Source organism: Equus quagga, chromosome 17 (genome assembly GCF_021613505.1).
Source record: "Equus quagga isolate Etosha38 chromosome 17, UCLA_HA_Equagga_1.0, whole genome shotgun sequence".
NCBI classification, from domain to species: Eukaryota; Metazoa; Chordata; class Mammalia; order Perissodactyla; family Equidae; genus Equus; species Equus quagga.
This window is the reverse complement of record NC_060283.1, coordinates 11,920,872-11,934,301: the sequence shown is the minus strand read 5'-3', so window position 1 is coordinate 11,934,301 and position 13,430 is coordinate 11,920,872. Positions and strand designations below refer to the sequence as shown.

Below are 13,430 nucleotides of genomic sequence, written 5' to 3'. Positions count from 1 at the left end.
AAAAGAATGAGAGCAATCTAAGGGAAGTCTGGGACAATATCAAGCTCACTAACATTCATATTAAGGTGTCCCAGAAGGAGAAGAGAAAGACAAAGAGGCAGAGAATCTATTTGAAGAAATAATAGGTGAAAACTTTCCTAACCTAGGGAGGAAACAGACATCCAAGTACAGGAAGCACAGAGAACACCAAACAAGATGAACACCCAGAGGCCCACACCAAGACACATTATAATTAGAATGCCCAAAATTAAAGATCAAGAGAGAATGCTAAAAGCAGCAAGGGGAAGACAATAAGTGACATACAAAGGAAAGCCCATAAGGCTATTGGTGGACTTCTCAGTCAAAACCATGCAGCTTAGAAGAGAATGGCTTGATATACTTAAAGTGTTGAAAGAAAAAAACTACATCCAAGAATACTCTACCCAGCAAAGTTATCATTCAGAATGGAAGGAGAGACAAAGAGCTTCCCAGACAAGCAAAAATTAAAGTATTTTGTCACCAAGAAACCAATTCTACAAGAAATGCTGAACGGACTTATTTAAGTGTGAAAGAGAATAACACAAATAGGGGTAAAAAAATTATACAAAAAAACCCCTAGGCAATAAAATCACTGGTAAAGGCTAAAATACAGTAAAGATAGCAGATCAACCTCCTATGAAGATAATATTTAGGTTAAAAGACAAAAGTACTAAAATTACCTATTTCAATGATAAGAGAGTAATCGATAAAGACACACAAAACAAGAGATGAGATATCATTCCAAAAACATAAAATATGCAGATGGGGAGTAAGATAGTAGAGCTTTTAGAAAGAGGTCAAGATAAAGAGACTATCAACTCAATATAGATTGCAATATATGTAGAATATTCTATACACACCACATGGTAATCACAAACCAGAAACCTATAATAAGTAAACAAATAAGTAAGAGAAAAGAAATCAAGTATATTACTAAAGAAAGCCATCAAACTACAAAGGAAGAGAACAAGGGAAGAAGAAAGGAACAGAGAAGCACTACTAAAACACCCAGAAAAAAAGTAACAGAGTGGCAATAGATACATTTTTATCAATAGCTACTTTAAATGTCAATGTACTAAATGCTCCAATGAAATGACATAGGGTGGCTGATTGGATAAAAAACATGACTCCTATGTATGCTGTATACAAGAGACACACTTCAGAACTAAAGACACTCACAAACTGAAAGTGAAATGATGGAGAAAGATACTCCATGCAAATGGCAAAGAAAAGAAAGCATGGGTAGCAATACTTATATCAGACAAAACAGACTTTGAAACAAAAAGTGTAACAAGAGACAAAGGAGGGTAGTACATAATGATAAAGGGAACAATCCAACAAGAGGCAAAAGCCTTGTAAATATCTATGCACCCAACATAGGAGCGCCTAAATATATAAAGCAACTATTAACAGGTATAAAAGGACAAATAGACAGTAACACAATAATACTGGGGAACTTTAATATCCCACTTAAACCAACGGACAGATCATCCAAACAGAAGATCAATAAGGAAAGATTGGCCTTAGATGACACATTAGATCAGAAGGACTTAGTAGATATATATAGAACATTCCATTCTTTTCAAATGCACATGGAACATTCTCCAGGATTGATCACATATTAGGCCATAAAACAAGTCTCAATAAATTTAAAAAAATCGAAATACTACCAAGCATCTTTTCTGACCACAAAAGTATGAAACTAGAAATCAACTACAGGAAGAAAAGCACAAAAGCCACAAAAATGTGGAGATTAAACAAAATGTTACTGAACTATGATTGGGTCAATGGAGAAGTCAAAGAAGAAATGAAAAAAATACCTGGATAAAAATGAAAATGAAAATATGACATGCCAAAATCTATGGGATACAGCAAAAGCGGTTCTAAGAGGAATGTTTATAGCAATTCAGGCCTACCTCAACAAACAAGAAAAATCCAAAAAAAAATCTAACAGTGCACCTAAAGGAAGTGGAAAAAGAAGAACAAACAAACCCAACATCAGCAGAAGGAAGGAAATAAGAGAAATCAGAGCAGAAATAAATGAAATAGAGACCTAAAATACAACAGAAAAAAATAATGAAACCAAGAGTTGGTTCCTTGAAAAGATATAGAACATTGACAAACTTCTACCTAGACTCAACAAGAAAAAAGAGAGAAAGTTCAGATAAATAAAATCGGAAATGAAAGAGGAGAAATTAGAACAGACACCTCAGAAATACAAAAGATTACAAGAGAATACTATGAAAAGCTATATGCCAACAAATTGGGTATTCTAGAAGAAATGGATAAATCCTTAGAATCATACAACCTTTCAAAACTAGATTGAGAAGAAGTAGAGAATTTGAACAGACCAATTACCAGTAAGGAGATCAAAACAGTAATCAAAAACCTCCCAAAAAATAAAAGTCTGGGACCAGATGGCTTCCCTGGTGAATTCTACCAAGCATTCAAAGAAGACTTAATGCGTATCTTTCTCACACTCTTTCAAAAAATGGAAGGGGGGGGGCTTCCTAACTCACTCTATAGAGCCAACATTATCCTGATACCAAAACGAGACAAGGACATAACAAAAAAAGAATCTTACAGGCCAATGTCACTAATGAACATCGATGCAAAAATCCTCAACAAAATACTAGCACATCAAATACAACAATACATTAAAAAGTTCACACATCATGACCAAGTGGGTTCTATTCCAGGGATGCAGAGATGGTTCAACATCCACAAATCAATCAATGTGATACACCACATTAACAAAATGAAGAGTAAAACTCACATGATCTTCTCAATAGATAGAAATCATTTGACAAGATACAGCATCTATTCATGATAAAAACTCTAAATAAAATGGGTAAGAAAGGAAAACACCTCAACGTAATAAAGGCCATATATGACAAACCCATAGCTCATATCATTTTCAATGGAGAAAAACTGAAAGCTATCCCTCTAAGAACAGGAACCAGACAGGGATGCCCACTTTCACCACTCTTTTTTAACATAGTATTGGAAGTCCTAGCCAGAGCAATCAGGCAAGAAAAAGAAATAAAAGGGATCCAAATTGGAAAAAAGAAGTGAAAGTGTCACTATTTTCAGAGGACATGATTTTATATACAGAAAACCCTAAAGAATCCACTATAAAACTTTTAAAAATAATAAATGAATACAGTCAAGTCACAGGATACAAAATCAACATAAAAATATCAGTTGCATTTCTATAGACTAGCAATGAAGTAGCAGAAAGAGAAATTAAGAATACAATTCCATTTATAATTGCAGCAAAAAGAATAAAATACCTAGGAATAAATTTAACCAAAGGCACGAAAGATCTGTACATGGGAAACTATAACACATTGTTGAAGGAAATTGAAGAAGACACAAAGAAATGGGCATATTTTCCATGCTCTCTGCTTGGAAGAATTAACATAGTTAAAATAGCCATACTTCCTAAAGCAATCTATAGATTCAATGCAATCTCGATCAAAGTTCCAACAACATTTTTCACAGAAGTAGAAAAAGAATCCTAAAATTTATATGGAACAACGAAAGACCCTGAATAGTCAAAAGAATCCTGAGGAAAAAGAACAAAGCCAGAGGTATCACACTCTCTGATTTCAAAATATCTACAAACCTATAGCAACCAAAACAGCATGGTATTGGCACAGAAATAGACACACACGACAATGGAACTGAATCAAGAGCCTAGAAATAAACCCACCCCTATATGGACAAATAATTTTCAACAAGGGAGCCAAGAGCATACAATGGAGAAAGGAGAATCTCTTCAATAAATGGTGTTGAGAAAACTGGACAGCTACATGCAAAAGAATGAATGTAGACCATTAGCTTACACCATGCACAAAAATCAACTCAAGATGGATTAAAGACTAGAAAGTAAGACTCAAAACATGAAACTTCTAGAAGAAAACATAGGCAGTATGCTCTTTGACATTGGTCTTAGCAGCATGTTTTCAAGTACCGTGTCTGAACGGGCAAGGGAAACAAAAGAAAAAATAAACAAATGGGGCAACATCAAACTAAAAAGCTGCTTCACAGCAAAGGAAACCATCAACAAAACGAAAAGACAACCTAACAATTGGGAGAAGATAGTTGCAAACCATATATCAATTAAGAGGTTAACATCCAAAATATACAAAGAACTCATACGTCTCAACAACAAAAATCCCAACAACTCGATAAAAAGTGGGCAAAAGATCTGAATAGAGATTTCTCCAAAGAAGATATACAGATAGCCAACAGGTACATGAAAACATGTTCAACATCATTAACTGTCAGGGAATTGCAAATCAAAACTACAATGAGATATCACCTCACTCTGATCGGAATGGCTATAATTAACAAGACAGGAAACGTCAAGTGTTGGAGAGGATGTGGGGAGAAGGGAACACTTGTACACTCCTGGTGAAGAGTGTAAACTGGTGCAGCCACTATGGAAAGCAGTATGGAATTTCCTCAGAAAATTAAGAATAGATCTACCATATGACCCAGCTATCCCACTGCTGGGTATTTAGCAAAAGAACTTGAAAACACAAATGCATAAAAAACGCATGCCTGTATTCATCACAGCATTATTCAAAATAATGAAGACTTGGAAGTGACCTAGGTGACCATCAAGGGACGAATGGGTAAAGAAGATGTGGTATTTATACACAGTGGAGTACTACTCAGCCATAAGAAATGATGAAATCCGACCATTTGTGACAACATGGATGGACCTTGAGGGTGTTATGCTGAGTGAAATAAGTCAGAGGGAGAAAGTCAAATACCATATAATCTCACTCACAAGTAGAAGATTATCAACGACAAACAAACACATAGAAACAGAGATTGGATTGGTGGTTGCTAGAGGGGAGAGCAAAAGGGGTGATTAGGCATACGTGTGGTGATAGATTATAATTAGTCTTTGGGTGGTGAACGTGATGTAATCTACACAGAATTTGAAATATATTATCATGTACATCTGAAAGTTATACAATGTTATAATCCAATGTTACTGCAAGAAAAATTAAAAAAACACAAAAAAAGATTGATGTTAATTCTTGTTTAAATGTTGGTAGATTTCACCAGTAAAACCATCTTGTCCTTGGCTTTTCTTTTTTGGAAGGATTTTAATTATGCATTCAATTTCCTTACTATCTGTAGGACTCTTCCTATTCTCTATTTATTTATGATCCAGTGTAGGTAGGTTGTGTGTTTCTAGAAGTGTGTCCATTTCATTTAGGTTACCTGATTTTTTGGGGGTAAAATTTTTCATATTACTCTCTTATAATCCTTGTATTATTTCTGTAAAATTGGTAATAAAGTCTTCTCTTTTATTTCTAATTTTATTTTTTTTGAGTCTTCTTTTTGTCTTAGCTAATCTAGCTAAATTTTTGTCAGTTGTGTAGATCTTTTGAAGAACAAACTCTTGATTTCATTGATTCTCTCTAGTGTTTTTTTTTTTTTTGATATTTGCCTTGTTTTGACTTTTCTGATTCCCATTCCTCTCTCCAAACTCTCTTCTCCATGGTATCCCTCAAAAGCACAGGCCTTAGAACCATGACAGCTGTAAAAACCAGTAGCATAACAGGCTATGGAGTGGTTAGAAGAGGATTGGAAATCAAAAGCCTCATCCCCAGAAAATTGCCACTATTGGGTTTGCTTGACAACTATCTGGAAAAGCCCCACTCATAGATCTTCTCCTTATTCGATCTGATGTAAGTTTCGTTCAGTGAAGGAAACCCTAATCCCAAGGTGTTTGTCAAAAGCAATCATCAGAATTGTTTAATTCACAGCTGTCAGAGGCAGTGGTAGCAATTGGGGCAATGAAAAAGCTAAATACAAAGAACTAAAAGAAAAAAAGCAGGAAGGCGGTACATACAGGGAGCTTTAAAAAGTTCCTGATAGATCCCTGAAAATCTAGAAAGCCATGCATGTGTTCAGGGTTGTGTATATGTATAAGACCTAAGAAGTCCCTGGCTCCTCACTTTAAGGCTCTGTGCAAATAAGAAGGAAAGGTTAAGACACAGTTTTAAAATACTGAAGTTGCCCCAATGCATACACACACGCACACACACACACACAGCCTAACATAAAGGAATAAGAGACTTACATTTTAAGACTCTTAAGGATATCTGTTAAATCATTAGCTGGTCATTAAGTCAATCAAGCAGAAAGTCCAATGTCCACAGATTACAAAAAACACAGACTTCACAGAAGAGATCAAGGAGTCACTAAACAGATAAACAGAAAATAGCAAACAGGCAAACAAAAACCAGACAGCAGTCACAAGAATAATGAATCAGTGGATTGCGGTATTCTTTGAAAAGATCCACAAAATTGGAAAACCTTTAGCTAGACTGAACAAGAAAAATTCTGAGAAGAAATTACTAAAATCAGAAATGAAAAAGGGAACATGATTACCAACTGGGAAGAAATAAAAGAACTGTAAGGGAATTCTGGGAACAACTGTATGCCAATAAATTAGATAACTTAGATGAAATAGTCATATTCCTATAGAGACACTAACTAGTGAAACTCAATCAAGAAGAAATACAAAAGCTATATAGATCTATAACAAGAAATTAAATTAGGAATTTTAAAAATTTCCACAAAGAAAGCCCATGGCCATATGATTTCAATGGTGATTCTTTTAAGCATTTTAAAAAGAAATAACAACTTTTCTTCAAAGACTCTTTGAAAGATGAGAAGAAGGACACATGCCAATTCATTGTAAAAGAATGTAAAAGAACAAAGTTAGAGACTGCTTCACGCCAAACAAAATATTAACTCAAAATAGATCAAAGACCTAAATATAAGAGCTAAAAATAGAAAACTATTAGAAGAAAACAAAGGAGTTAGTCTTTGTGAACCTGGTTTAGCCAATGATTTCTTAACTATAAAAATAAAAGCTCAAGCAACCAAGAAAAACCCAACCAGATAAATCAGACTTCTTCAGAATTAGAAATTTTCCTACTCCAAAGGACACCACGAAGAAAGTGAGAAGACAACTCACAGAATGGGAGAAGATATTTGCAAATCTTATAGCCGATAAGGCACTCGTATCCAGAATATATAAAGAATTCATACAATTCAATTATAAAAAGGAAAAATAACCCAACTTAAAACGGGCAAAAAATTTGAATAGGTATGCCTTCAAAGAAAATAGTGTGCTAAGCACATGAAAAAACTCTCAACATCATTTGTCATTAAAGAAATGTAAATGAAAACCACAGAAAGATATCACTTCACACCTACTAGAATGGAAAAAATAAAGACAGACATAAGAAGTGGTGGTGAGAATGTGGAGAAATTGAAACCATCAAATATTGATGCTGAGATAGAAAATTGGTGCAGCCACATTGGAAAACAGTTTGGCAGTAGCTCAAAACATTAAGGGGAGACTTAACATATGACCCAACAATTCCATTCCCAGATAGATACCAAACAGAAATGAAAACATGTGTCCACATGAAAAGTTGTTGATGCATTATGTTAGCAGTATTATCCAGAATGGCCAAAGGATGGAAACACACCAAATGTCCATCAGTTGATGAGTGAACAAATGTGCAAACCAAATAGTTCTTCCATTCACCAGACTAGTAGAGTGGATCTTCTTAAGCAAAGAGGCTCTGGAATTATACCACCTGGATTTAAATTCCAGCTTTGCCTCTCTTTATTCAAGCTACTTAATCTTGTGTTTCTAGAAGTCTATGCTGTAAATAATACTGCCTGCTCCTTGTGGGAATTTAATAATGAGATTATGCATTTAAATCAGTGCATGTCACAAACCAAATACTAAATGCATATTAACTATTATTAGTGTTGTTACTACTGTTATTTAACCATTTCTTGGCTTTATAAATAAAACATAAACTTCCAATACTTCGCCATTCCAGGACATGCTAGAGAAGGATTTTATTCCTTATATCCTCTTGATCCACTTGGTTCCTGTCATAGGGGAGGTGGAGAGGTAGAGGAGAAGGACTTACATCATTTGTCAGAGCATGGTATTCATTGTGTCATATGATCAGTGGTTGAGGCTTCCTCTCTTTTGCAGTTTGTCTCAAAGATTGTTCAGAAAGGTCAGGGGTGTCCCCTGTTTTCTGCTCTCATGGAACAAGCTGCATACAAGACTACATAGAGGCAGGCCAGGTAACTCTCCTCTTTATCAATCTGACCCAATGATAACTGGGTTTGTGAGATGGGTTACATATTACATGTCATTGAGTAGGTGAGTTAGACTTTTCTGTATACTTGAGCATCCCCAGAATGGAACCCAAGATCTCAGTTTAGAAAAAAGAGCATAAAATAGGTAGCTTTCTTTTTGACCTTCAATCTAATCCACATCCTCGAATCCAGTTTTTCCTGGCAGATCTGCCCCTCTGAACCTAATTTAAAGTCATTACAACAAATCACATAATTTGATCTTCATTTAGTGACTTGTTGCAGGGGGGTGTAGGGAAAATTTTCACTTCGAACATTAGAAGACATAAACAGAAGATATCTAGCCTTCTTTAACATTTTTGTTTCAAAAATTAGTAGTTCGATGAAAAGTATGTAGAGGAGATTATTTCAGAGTGCTACAATTAGTTCCTAATACAGAATGGCAAAAGCTAAAGGTCACAAGAACCATAAGAGGATTATGGGATTCCAAGTGTTTTTCTTAATGGAAGGCCCAACAACTTGCTCAGGTTTCCCTGATAAGAAACTTGGAAGTTTGTCATTGATGCCTTCTCTTACCCACACTCGATGTCCAAATTAATCATGTTCTTCAGGCCCTACACAATCATTTCAAATCTGGGCACTTCTGCCACAACCTCAGACTTAGCTATCATCCAATTTTTATCAAGAATATTGTCAAAACCTCTTAATGTTCTCCTGTGTCCACTTGTGAGCATGTATGTCCAGCTCATTCTCCACTTTGTAGGCAGAGTAATCATATTAAAGTGTAAAAATAATTCTCTCACCCTCCTCTCTAAAATCCTCCCTTGGCACGCCAGGGCCCTCACTGTAAAGTTAAAATGGGTAATGTCGTTGAAGGAGCAGCTCTGCTCCTTCAGCCCACATCCATTATCCTAATCTTACCTTGAATCTCTCTCTTTTGATTTTTGAAGCCACAAATACACTTGACTTATTTTAATACTTCCAGAGCAGTAATTTCATTCCTATACAGGGGCATTTGCACATGTTGAACCCCTTGCCAAGAATGTTCTGCCCCTGCCACAGACACCCTGAAACAACTAAAGCACCTCCCTTCCCCAGATTTGATCTCCTCACACACTGATAGTGCTTTACAGTTTCTGCCTTCTCTCAGGTACAACTCCCCACATCCTCCATTCCCCACACAGGGCTTACTCAACCTATGATGGTAAGGAGGAGTTTAAGAAATCTTAGGTATTTCTCTCTTACAGCATAGAGGCCAAAAGTGTTGTAAAGGTAAGTACTAATAATTCTTCTTAATCCAGCTGAAGGTTCTCTTTAGTTTACTTCTCTTTAAAGCAGAGGAACCTCTGCATTGACCTCTCAGACATCCCTTCAGCCTGAGTGTTTATGAAATATAGGTCCAGTCATATCAAACATCTCTGATAGTTCTCCCTCTCTATACTTAATAAGATTGAGCTTCCCCAGAGCAGACACTATATTAAAATAATGCTTCCAAATGACTCTTCTGTTCTCTCCATAGTTCTGTGGTAACACATGTCAGGTCTTGGTCACTCAGACCTGGTGCTCTCTCTTTCTAAAAACCCTGACTAGAAGTTCATATAACTACTCCTACCTTCATACCATAGAAATCCATGTGTTAATTACCTCCAGAATGTAAATTCCCCAAGGAAAATAATTTGTTTTTATACTCTAGGGCTTAACTTTCCCGTATTCAAATATCAAGGAAACCAAAAGAACAGAGAATATTAGATAAAGATGAGGCACATTTCTCCCAGATTGGAGAAGACTTTGAATCTACTCTTATCCCATCATCTGTGAATTACATTGGGACATTGACGAGTACAGTGTCTTTTTGTTGTAGTTGTTGCTATTACAGATGTGGAGAAAGCTAGAAACCCCCCCTGTCTTCTTTGACTGCCTCCAATCTCCTTGTGGATCAGCACCAACAGCAATCTTTGGTTTTCTTATCTTTATGTCACCATTCCCCTCATGGGTCACAATTGCCAAGGAGGGGCCACATCTCCTTCCTTGTCAAACCGATAAGATAGAATAGACACGCATAAGGAGGCCTGAACTTGGGTGGTTTGGTGGAGGGTGATGATGGTAATGCAGAGACGGTTATCTGAGCAGAGAAAAGGTCTCTACTAGGAATCAAGAACCCTGGTTTCTACTCCTGGCTCTTTTACTACTTGTGTGACTGTTGGTTTGTTATTTGCCCTCTCTGGGTTTCCTTTACCTCTTGCTAGGAAAGAATGCATTGGGAACAATTGCCTTCAAGCTTCTTTGTGATCCCAAGAGTGCTAAGAATCTACAGTCTCTTTCATTAGCAAATTTCCTCATGAATATCTTCAGTTTTTACCTTTGGTGTCACATGAATTGTGCCAAAGATAGCTGGAGAAGTGACTCACGTCACAATCTATCTCAGGGCCTCCATAGGACTAGGGACCACACATTTACCCTACAAAATTTACACCAAATTCTGCATGTGGTAGATATTTTTGTAGATGTTAAATTAAAAATAATAATTCAGAAACAGAGAACAAAGACCATAGAGGACAGGATATTAAGAGTACATGAAATAATTAGTTGATAGTCAGAAATATCGATTTCAGTTTCCTGGTAGCCTGGGGATTTAGAGAACAAAAGGAACTAAAACAACCTAATCCAGCATCAGGTGTTGGGAGCCTGTCCTTACCCCCGTCCTCTGCAGCAAACATTGTTCCCCCAAAGCCCAAACGTACATTTAAAGGTGCACTCAATCCACCCCAACCTAGAATACCAGCTTGTGCCATGGGAGGTCACCTCATCTTCTCTCATTCCACTCCCTGGGATCTTAGAACAAGTGGAGGTAGAAACCATCAGCCCAAAAGCCTAGGAAGGCATGTCCTTGGACCTACCTTTCTTCAAGCCAGCAACGTCTGCGGGTGTCTTATAAGTGCCAGAAACTCTAGGCAAGTACCTTCAGTCCAGGTACAATAACTTGTCCCCACTCCACACCTCTGCATTCCTCTTCTGGCAATTTGTCTGGTTGCCAAAGGTGGTGCTGAATATTTCTGAGTTGCACAATTAGTTCCTTTTTTAAATCGGATGTGCTAACTGAGCCTGTGTCCCTAGTATGGGTGTGGAAGTCTGTTGTGAAATTTGCTGAATGAGCAGTTACTCCCTCACAAAGTCTTTTATAGGAAAATAATAGGGGTTATTACCACTATTACTGGTATATCAGTGTATATGGTACATATCAGTGGAGATCAGTGGTTGAGGATTTATTGTATGTCAGACTCTGCTCAAAGGACTTTGTATACACGAACTAATTTAACGACATTTAAAAATCATTTGAAAAGCCACTTTTCACAATTTCACACATTCTCCTTGTCTCCCTGGAGACCTGTGTGTTGTTACTATATACATAACTTAAATGTATTGTTTGCATGAATTTCCACCAGTAGAGATGAATATCTGTAGAATGTCAACAAGTCTCTTGCATGGCAATAATTAATGTGGCACTTTTCTAAATCAAAGAGGAAGCTGGTATCATAGAAAGAGGCTTGCCTTTGCCTAAGACAAACCCAATACCAGTCACTTAGTGCGTGACTTTGTTATTTCTCTAAAGCTAAGATTCCTCATTTGCAACATAAAATCAATATTTACTTTATAGGGAGGAGGAAAGCAAAGTGGTGTTCAGTTCTCATTCATTCAACATTCTCTTAGAGAAAAATTGCCATCACCCAAGCAGTGTGCTATGTGCTGCAAATAAAATGGTGAAAAAGGATAGAGTGCCTGCCCTCGAGATTATGGGACATACACACAAGTAAACATACCATCATAATCCAGGAAAGCAGTTCTCTGTAAGGTAAACAAGAGTATTCTAAGAGAGCATATAGGGAGCTCAGTTAATCCACCCCTGGTGATGCAGAAAAGACTTCCTGGAGGAAGGGACATCTAACTAGAGACTTGCTGAATGAGTAAGAGGCAGACAAATTAAAGGACTGTTAGACAAAGGAGAGTAAGAGGTTTCCAGACAGAGTCAACAGAATGATGAAAAGCCATCTCTGTTTACTGGCATATTTTTAAAATTAAAGCACGATTCTTCCAATCATTATGGAACCAGACTTCCTCTCCCACTCTGCACAATTAGAAAATTGGAAAACATTTTAAACACTTGTGGGCATTGGACAGGAGTCAATGTAGGGCTTTCCACATTGAGAAAATGGAAACAAATGTAAATATAACAATTGTTCTGATTTTCTGCATGAAGGATCTTTCCAGACCATGGTCAAGGAGATGGATTCAAGGAGATGGATTCTGGATCTTATTGCACTGAGAAGATAGAGATCAGAGTTTTAAGGAGCTGAGGCAGCTGGAATTAGTGTGCAGAGAACCATAAAATAAGTAGCTATAGCAGAGACAGAGTTTCTGAAATCTGCAAGAAAGTCTTTTTAAATTTATTGTCAAATAATACACATTTACAGGCTGAAATTCCAAAAGTCCTATCAAAGAATAACCAGGTTCATTTACCTGCCACACAGGAAGGCCAATAACTGGAACGCCTGGCTAGCGGCAAGGAAAGATGTTTATTATAGAAAGGCAGCCAGACAAGGAGATGCGAGTTCATACTCAGATCCACCTCCTTGAAGGGAAAAAGGGAAGGATTTTTATCCGGGGTTTTAGGCAGAGAAACGGGACATGTAGCTTTGGGGCTGGAGTTCTAAGAATCCTCTGCACAGGAAGGACTGCTTTTCATATTTCTACATGGATCACATGTGCAAATTTGGGGGGGGTGGTGTTCTCTGTGTTGCATGCAGTGGATTTTTAGTCTGTGCTGTCTAAAATTGACAACTGGTCATTTTAGCATCTCAATGCTCCTATGTGATGCTTAGTCAGGTGGGGCTGGGGCTGTCTGCAACTGCTCTCTTATCAGTGGTCCTCCAGCTGTTCTGCAAAGCAAGCTCAGAAACTTTGGTTACTTTGTTTCCCACGTTAACCTTGTGGTTACAAGGCAGGATTTCACCCTAAACCAGGGAAATTGTAACTCCTTCATGCTCAGTTTTGTTATGTGTTAGTAATAAATCTAAACTAGCCAAAAGTCATAACAAGTCTAAACTCTCCCTATAAAAGCCTTACAAAGTCTCAAAAGAATCAAACTGAACTTAACCGCCTGCCCAAAACAGGGCAATACTCTTTGATAAAAAGAAAATTTGAGCAGTCAACCACAAAATGTGACAATTTCCAGCATCCATTCAAAAATTATT

At 37.0% G+C, this 13,430-nt stretch overlaps 1 protein-coding gene across 1 annotated transcript in view; it reads right to left on the bottom strand.

Annotated features, from left to right (window-relative positions):
- The window catches only part of LOC124229026 (membrane-spanning 4-domains subfamily A member 4A-like), a 33,802-nt gene extending 22,650 nt beyond the window's left edge, over positions 1–11,152 (bottom strand). Inside the window, exon 1 of the mRNA XM_046644152.1 lies at positions 11,079–11,152. The gene's annotated coding sequence lies outside the window, so the exon portion shown is untranslated. The remainder of the gene's footprint in view (positions 1–11,078) is intronic.
- Between the last annotated feature and the right edge of the window lie 2,278 nt (positions 11,153–13,430).